Source organism: Marmota marmota, unplaced genomic scaffold, assembly GCF_001458135.2.
Source record: "Marmota marmota marmota unplaced genomic scaffold, marMar, whole genome shotgun sequence".
NCBI lineage: Eukaryota > Metazoa > Chordata > Mammalia > Rodentia > Sciuridae > Marmota > Marmota marmota.
Genome location: NW_026000249.1, coordinates 13,209,706 through 13,218,627, shown reverse-complemented (window position 1 = coordinate 13,218,627; position 8,922 = coordinate 13,209,706). Strand labels below are relative to the sequence as shown.

The window sequence follows — 8,922 nt, the reverse complement described above, 5'->3', positions numbered from 1 at the left end:
TTTTTAAAGAGAGAGAGAGAGAGATAGAGAGAGGGGGAGAGAGAGAGAACTTTAACATTTTATTTTTCAGTTATTGGCGGACACAACATCTTTGTTTGTACATGGTGCTGAGGATCGAACCCCGGCCGCACGCACGCCAGGCGAGCGCGCTACCGCTTGAGCCACATCCCCAGCCCTTGTATGTATACTTTAAAATGTTATTTTGATGGTATGTGAATTATATTTCAAATTTTTAAAATGATCACCTTTGGGGAGTGCTAGGAAACCCACTCATTACTTTGAAAACTGGTAACGGAAAAGATGAAGCACTTAATCCTATAAGAACTATTCGTCACACTAACCACATCATTCACAAAGGAAAACTTTCTTGTAATAGTATTCTGATACTTGAAGAAGGCCTGATAGAATTAGAAAATCACCATTTTGCAACCACTAAATGAATTAATAATAGATCTTGGCAACAATAATCAATGGCTGCTAAGCAGAAAGGCATTCAGATATATCCTCATGACAGAAATACACAATGCCACTAGCCAAGAATGAAACAAACCCAAGCTAGATCAACACTCTCGCTCTACCAATTTACAGGAAATATAGGGGACAGAGAAATATATTAATGAAATCCATAGGGATGTGAATCACAAAATCCAGTTGGGAAATTATAGGGCAAATGACCTACTTTCTTTTACAAAGAAATTATAAGAAAAAAACTGATGGGAAAACCAATAGATTAGAAAAACCTTAAAAGATATGTCAATTAATTGCAATGTAGGAACTTCATTTCAATTTTAATTCAAACAGGCAACTTTAAAAATTGATGAGACAGGGGCTGGGGATGTGGCTCAATCGGTAGCGTGCTCGCCTGCGGCGTGCTTGCGGCCCGGGTTCGATCCTCAGCACCACATACAAACAAAGATGTTGTGTCCGCCGAGAACTAAAAAATAAATATTAAAAAAAAAAAAAAAATTGATGAGACAATCTCAGGGATGTGAGATTGTCACATGTGGATGTGGATTGTTGTCAACACTGACTGTATATAGGTTGATATAAACAAATTATTAATTCATTAGGTGTAGTAATGATGTTTTGATTATATCTAAAAATAAGTCCTTATCTTAAAGATATAAGAACAAAATATTTGTGGATAAAATGATACAATATCCAAAATGGCCTTCAAAATAACACGAGGTAGGGCTGGGGATATAGTTCAATTGGTAGAGTGTTTGCCTCGCATGCACAAGGCCCTGGGTTCAATCCCCAGCACCTCAATAATAATAATAATAATAATAATAATAAATAACAACATGAGGTGGAAGAGAATGGAACAGGGGAAGAGAATAAAGTAGGTAGGGCATATAAATGAAACAAGATGAGCCATAAACAGACATAGTTGAGACTAGATGATAGGCATATGAAGATTTGTTATATTATTTTCCTTCTGTATATATCTGAAATTTTCCACGGTAAATTTAAATATATATGTTACACACACACAGAGAGAGAGAGAGAGAGAAAGAGAGAGATTACCTTCAAATTTCAAAGAATCTTTGAAGTAGACAGAGCATTGCAGATATTGGTGCTTCCTTTCTCACTTTTCTGTGGATCATACAATACTACTTATTTTCAAAAATTTAGCATAGTCAAGCAATAAATAAATAAAACTAGACCATATTTTTTTTCTAATTTTGAGACAGGTTCCTGCTAAATTACCCAGACTTGTCTCAAATTTGCAATCCTCCTCCCTCAGCCTCCAGAGTCATTGGGATTACGGGCATATATCACCACGCCCAGCTAAAACTAGACCCCTTACAATTAAGAAAACAGCCATGTTTTCCAAATTTGCAAGGGAACAACACCTTGCTAAAGATGAAGGTTCACAGGCCCCAACTCCTAGAAATTCTGATCTGGTAAGTATGATGGTTAATTTTAATGTGTCAACTTGATTGAGCTAAAGGATGAGCAGATAAAACATATTTTGGAGGTGTGTCTGTTGTCTGTGAGGACATTTCTGGAAGAGATTAGCATTTGAATTAGTAACTAAATAAAGAAGACCCACCTTCACCAATGTGGGTGGGCATCATGCAACCTGTTGAGGCAGAAATAGAACCAAAATTTAGAGGAAAGGCAAATCATCTCTCTTCTTCTTGAGCTAGGACATCTATCTTCTCCTGTGCTCACACATCAGAGTTCATAATTCTCAAGCATATGAACCCAGACTGAATTAAACCACCGGTTTTTCTTGTCCTCCCACTTATAGATGGCAGATCATGGGACTTCATGGCCTCTCTGAGCACTGTTTTTCTATCAAGAAAATTCCCCTAATAAATCTCCTCTTATATAGCTTTTGCATATAGTATTGGCTGTTTCTCTGGAAAATCCTAATACAGTGGAATGGGATAGGGCCAAGGAATATGTAATCTAATCGGAAGCTCAGGTGATACTCAGACAAGTGGTCCATATACCAATGACACTTCAAGAAATATTAATACATCCTAGGGGCTTTGGGTATAGTTCAGTAGTAGAGTGCTTGCCTAGCATGCAGGAGACCCTGTGTTCAATCCCAACCACAAAAAAAAAAAAAGAAAATATTAATGCAGCCTTGTAAAAAATATTAAAACATCCTTATAAATGCCTCTTTGCCCATGTCTATAAGAATTTCTCTTGTAAGTATAAAAAAAGTAAAATTAGCTAGGTGTGGTGACATACACCTATAATCCAGTCACTCAAGAGGCCAAAGCAAGGAGATCACAAATTCAAGGCCAGCCTCAGCAAATTAGTGAGGCCCTCAGCAATTTAGCAAGATCCTGTCTCAAAATAAATAATAAAAAGGTCTGGAAATATGGCTCAGTGATTAAGTACATCTGATTTCAATCCCCGGTACCAAAAAAAAAAAGTAAAATTGCTATTTATGGCACATTTTCAATATTACTCTCCAAAAGTACTATACTAATATATGTTCCCTCTAGCAGAATAAGAGAATTCCCAATTCCCCATTCCTTGGTCAACTCTTAACAGGCTCATACTTTAATTTTTGCTAATCTGATAAGTGAGAAATGGTGAAATCATTTTTCTTTACATTTCCTTGGTAACAAAGTTCATGATATCTTTGAATCCTTGCTAGGAAAATCCTTTCCTCATCAGAGAATTGCCTTGGAATACCTTTGTCTGTTTTTCTATCAAGTTGTCTTTTTTTATTCATTTGTAAGAACTACTTTATATATTCTGAATATTAATCCTTGGCTTGTTACAAATATCACAAATATCATTTCCTGGTTTGCTGCTTGTCTTTTAACTGGCTTTGGCTAGAATAGTTTTTCAACTTGCACATCACCAAGTTAATTAAAATAACCTAGGGAACTTTTAAAAAATATCATTGTCTGGGTCCTACTTCCAAAGATTCTAATTTTCTCTGGGTGAAATCTTAGCATTAATATTTTTTTTTCAAAAGTTCTCCAAGTTATATATTTTTTTTTAAAAAAATTATTTAGTTGTAGATGAACACACAGTATCTTTATTTATTTTTATGTGGTGCTGGGGATTGAACCTAGTACCTCACATATGTGAGGCAAGCACTTTTATCACTGAGCTATAGTCTCAGCCCCAAGTTATATTAATGTATGTCAAGCTTCAGAACCATGAATTTGGTATATTACCACTAGAATAGGCTAAAGAAAGTAGAGTACATCATCACAAGTAGTAAGAATATTTTTTGGTGAAGTTGTTTTATTTTATATACATAGAACTATAACAGGTCATAGTGTAAATTTTCTTTTTTACTACGGGTAGGGGTCAAACTTTTTAAAAGTCTTTGGTGCAAAAAGGTCAGTCATAGCTGTGCCCACATGCCTTACAGGCCTCCAGGAGGATTAAAGACCATCTCCACAGTCGGGCATAGTGACACATGTCTGTAATCTCAGCGACTTGGGAGGCTGAGGTAAAAGGATCAAAAATTCAAGGCCGGCCTCAGCAATTTAGTGAGGCCCTGTCTCAAAATAAAAATAAAAGACTGGGGATATAGCTCGATGCTAAAGTGCCTCTGGGTTCAATTGAAAGAAAGAAAGAAAAAAAGAAAGGAAGAAAGAAGGAAAGAAAAATGTCTCCAACATCTTCGTTAGATTTATTTCTATGTACCTCATAGGTTTGTTGTAAATGAGAGATTTTGTTCTACAATAGTTTTCTAACTGGTACTGCTAATGTATAGGAACAACGAAGATCCATAATCCCTTATCCAAAACCCTTAGACCAGATATGTTTCCAAGATCAGATTTTTCAAATTTTATAAAACATTAAACTTAAAAAAATAAAAATTGAAAAAAATTAATATTTAAAAAAAATTTTAAATACAGTGCATTTGCTGCATATTGTGTAATACTGTCAGATTCTGGGGCAGCACCCAAGAATCAAAATACATTAATATTTCTATAATGAATATTATAAGCATTTTATTAAGCAGAATCAATTAAGACTGTAGATAGACTAAGAGTCTTACTGCCAAAGGAATATTGGCACACACAAAAAAATTGGTTTCCAGAGTTTTTTTAATTTTAGAATTGTAATTAAGAAATTGTGGGCTGGGGTTGTGGCTCAGTGGTAAAGCGTTCACCTAGCATGTGCGAGGCCCTGGGTTCGATCCTCAACTCCACATAAAATTAAATAAACAAAATAAAGGTATTGTGTCTAACCAAAAAATAAATATTAAAAAAAGAAATTGTGAGCCTGCAAATTGATGCTGTATTCTGTAGCCTTGCTGTTTTTTTCTTATTAGTTGCAAAGTTTGAACATTCCCTCCAATTTTATGAAAATAACCATATTCCCTAAAAGTAATAGCAATTTTAACTTTGCATTAGCTATTTCACTGTGACTTTTCTAATGTATTTCTATAAAGTGGTTCATAATATTCTTTAGCAAGTTTGGAACCTTTACTGTTTCTTTCAGTGTCGATATTTTCATTCCTATTATTGCCTATTATGCCTCCTATTTTCTCAACTAATCTTCCAAGTGATTAGCTCATTTTTATTCTTTTAAATTAATATTTAATTTTTGTTGGTCTTTTTTAACATTATACATTCATATTTACTATTTTCTCCCTTCAATTTTCTTTGAGTTTATTAATGTTGCTTATGGAAGATTGGTAATTATCCCCCAATATCTTTCTCTCTTTCCTTCATTATAACGGAATTTTAATTGGACACAGAGCTTCACAGCTAATATTCACATTTCCTGGTCCCCTTTGCCACTAGCTGTCACTGTATGACCAAGTTAGTTCTCACTCCCATAATGGGGAAAGAAGTGTTGCATGCCTCTTCAGGGTCTTGTATTTTTAAAATTATGCATGCACTCCCAGGCTCTTTCCCACTGTTTGATTGCAAAGTGATGAAAACATGATAGTGCTGCTTGGGACATGCAAATGAAAGGCTTATGTTGAGTTTTGCACAGATGTTTGCCAACCCTGGACCTTCTACCAACCACAGGATTAGTTCATAAGAAGGAAATACAGTTATGTCTTATTTAAGTTTCTAGACTTTGGGGGTCCCATTGATAAAAGTACTGAGTCTATACCCTTTTATCTTTCTTTTCTAAACACTTACATCATTAGTTATAAATACCTTTTCTCCTCAAATAAATGCATTTTATTTTATAAATGCACTTTAATCTTTTTCTAAGTACCACTTTAGCTGTATCACCTAAGCACTGATAAATTCTGCTTTGCTACTACTACATTTTAAATATTTTTAAATTTTCATTTTAATTTCTTTTTTAACCCAGTTATTATTTTTAAAATATTTTAAATATCCCTGCAAAGGCAGATGTGATGTTGTGTGCCTGTAGTCCCAGCTACTCAGGAGGTTTAGGCAAGAAGATCGCTTGAGCCCAGAAGTTTGAGGTCAGCCTGAGCAACAGAGTGAGACCCTGTCTCAAAAAAAAAAAAGCCCCTACTACTGAAGCAGGAAAAGGTTGTGTTTTCATATTATTTATATCAAAATTTGATTTTTTGAAACCAGAGAATGTGCTTGAAATCAGTGCTGCTCAAACGATCTGCAGTGAAAACCAAACTTTTTATTTTTTTCTTAGTTAATTTATGAACTTTATTGATATTTTCCATTTCTTTTTGCAATCAGCTCTTCTTGGTCCTGACATTTTAATCAAATTTAATTAAACTTACTTCTAAGGATTATTTTCAGATTCTCAAGCTGCATCTGAGAAGGTGAACTTCTTGTAAAAAGGAACAACAAAGAAACATCATAGTGCATTTTTCTACCCACCTATGTGCTGCCTATAAAACCATATCTTACAGTTAAAGTAAAAACTCAGTAAAAATAGTCAACATTAGTATAGTGTTTAACAATATAATAATATTACAGCAGCCTGCCATTATCAACAGGGGATACTTTTCCAAGATTGTCCAGTAAATCTCTGAAGCCATAGATAATTCCAAATCATATATTACATATATGTATATATATATTGTTTTTCCTGTACTTATTGCACACCATGGCCATAACTTTTACAGTTTGAGGTACAACAGCAAAATTAAGACTAGCTTTTAAAAATTTTTCCAATCTACTATACACTGGTATTTCTTTCTGTATACAAAACATAATTAAAATAAGTTATTAGAAAAACAAAATTTTAAAATGACATACAAAATACGAAGCTAAATTTTTTATTAATAAAGACAGCAGACATAAAATTATTCATTCAAATGTTATAAAGTTTTCTAAACACATTCTCTCAATTTCTATATTTATCTTTGTCACAAACGAGTAACAAAGAGTTCATTGACTGGTATCACTCCACAAATCATATTTGTAATAACATAGGCTTACATAATATGTATAACATAAAATATTATAAATAACTAACTTACATAATGACCCTTCAGTTAACAACTTTTGCCAAAGTACCTCTTGAAAATTATACCACCTTTTGAACAAAGGTTCCTTTTTTATCCCATAATGACTCCCCCCCCCAAAAAAAATTAATATACTGAAAGAACTTGTAATTCAACATTACACTTTAAGGCAAAAATATACTCACCAATAACAGGACATACGAATTCCTAGTCAGAGAATATCATATGGAACACATTTGGATTGTGCCCTGTGCTTGAATGAACCACAAATGTTTTCTGCTTATTTATTTCTTTTAGCACACAGACATCAAGCAAAAGAAATAAACACCCCAAATTGAGAACAAAACAGGAAGAAGCAGCTGGCAGAACTGTGGAAAGTTTTGTAATTCTCGCAAAGGTGAGGCAAGCCAAGGACACAGCAGGAGTCTGACTGAGTAAAATTAAAGTTTCAGTGTAGTCTGAATTGTGCATACAAGATTTCTAGGTGCCTGGCAACAGAGCCCCCACTTTTGGTGATATCATCATATAAGGGAAAATTCACATGAAAATGAAGTTAGTAATAAAGAGAGAGTGTTACAAGATCTGATCTGGTGAGGAGTTTGGGTTTTTTTACTGTAAAGAATGACTTGGTGGGTAGAAAAAAAAATGGACTGTGAATCAAAGGGTTAAACCGAGCCTGTGCTCTGGAGCAGAGCTTCTCAAACTTTGATGTGCATACAAATCTCCTGGGGATGCAGTGCAAATGCTTATTCCGATTCAGTGGGTTCAGGACAAGGACTGAGAGTCTCTCACGTGATACTGTTGGACGCTGCTCGTCTGAGCAGAGGGGGTTCTGGGATTCTGCAGAGCTTTGCTTCTCCAGCCAGCTTTGCAGAGTCTGAGTCACTGGTAAGTCACACACTGCATGTCCTTGCCAGCACTGCTGCTAGGGAGACAACAGGGGCTGGGAAATGGCAGAAACCCGTTCCCTCAGGTGGCCTGTAGGAAGGGGCTGGGCTTTTGGAGGCCAATGGCTAAGATTCCTCCCCTGTGCCTGATATGGCCCAGGAAGGTTGGGAGCAGCACAAGGAGTCAACTTCTCTTAGGATTACAACTTTTGCCCAAGGTCAGCCCCCAGGAGCTCCAACATTCAGAGGTGGGGGAGAGAAAATTCTGAGATGAGATATCCAGAGAGCAGAGAACGCAGAGAACGCAGAGAATGAAGCACCAGTGCACAGATAACAGTACTTGCTGTTCCAGCCAAGGGAAACAACAGTGACATATTTTAAAGAAAGATTTTCCCAAGCTTGAGAAAGATCTTTATCTGCAAACTGAAAGAACTTACCACATTTCAGGGAGAATTAACTCCCTACACCTAGACACGTTCAGCAACAAGTTTTTACTACAAAAGGAAAAACTCCTACAATGATTAAGAGGAGAAAATCATCCTTTCCTAAGCGCTGGCCTTGGGTTTGGCACACTGCTGGGTGCTTCCTGGGAATTCTCATTCAATCCCCCCAGCAGCCCAACAAAAAGGCAGTGCTGGCCAGTTGTCTTCATACTATGTGCTCACACTTGTTGGCCACCGGGCTATGATTGGAAATGCCACCAGAATTAAAAGGTTGGAATGAGAAACAAACAAAAGGGAGAAAGGATGGTTTGGGCAACAAACGCAAAGGGTGCATGACAGAGAGGGCCCGTGAGTTGCCCCCACATTACACATGATGACAGTAAAGATTAGAAGTCAAGTAGTTTGCCCAAGGTCACATATCCAGTAGGTGGGGGAGCCAGGGTACAAACTCCACAGCCCTTAACTAATCCTCTGTAAACGAACAGAGCCAGTTTGCTTTCAGAATTCTCTGCAACATTAGCTTTTTTTTTTTTAAGAGATCCACATGAAAGTTTATTTGTCAAAGCTAACTGATAAAGACCATCTCTCTATAGAGAGAAGAGAGAGGCTGCAACATTAGCTTTAAGAAGAAAATTAGCAACAGCTAGGCTCAGTGGCACACACCTGTAATCCCAACAACTCAAGAGGCTAAGGCAGGAGGATTGCAAGTTTCAGGCCAGTCTCAGCAACTTAGTGAAAC

The 8,922-nt window shown here is 36.2% G+C and overlaps 1 non-coding gene across 1 annotated transcript; it reads left to right on the top strand.

Moving 5' to 3' along the window:
• Positions 1 to 1,195: 1,195 nt before the first annotated feature.
• Trnaa-cgc lies at positions 1,196 to 1,269 on the top strand. Its single transcript has one exon. It is a non-coding gene; the product is annotated as a tRNA-Ala (tRNA).
• The last annotated feature ends 7,653 nt before the right edge of the window (positions 1,270 to 8,922 follow it).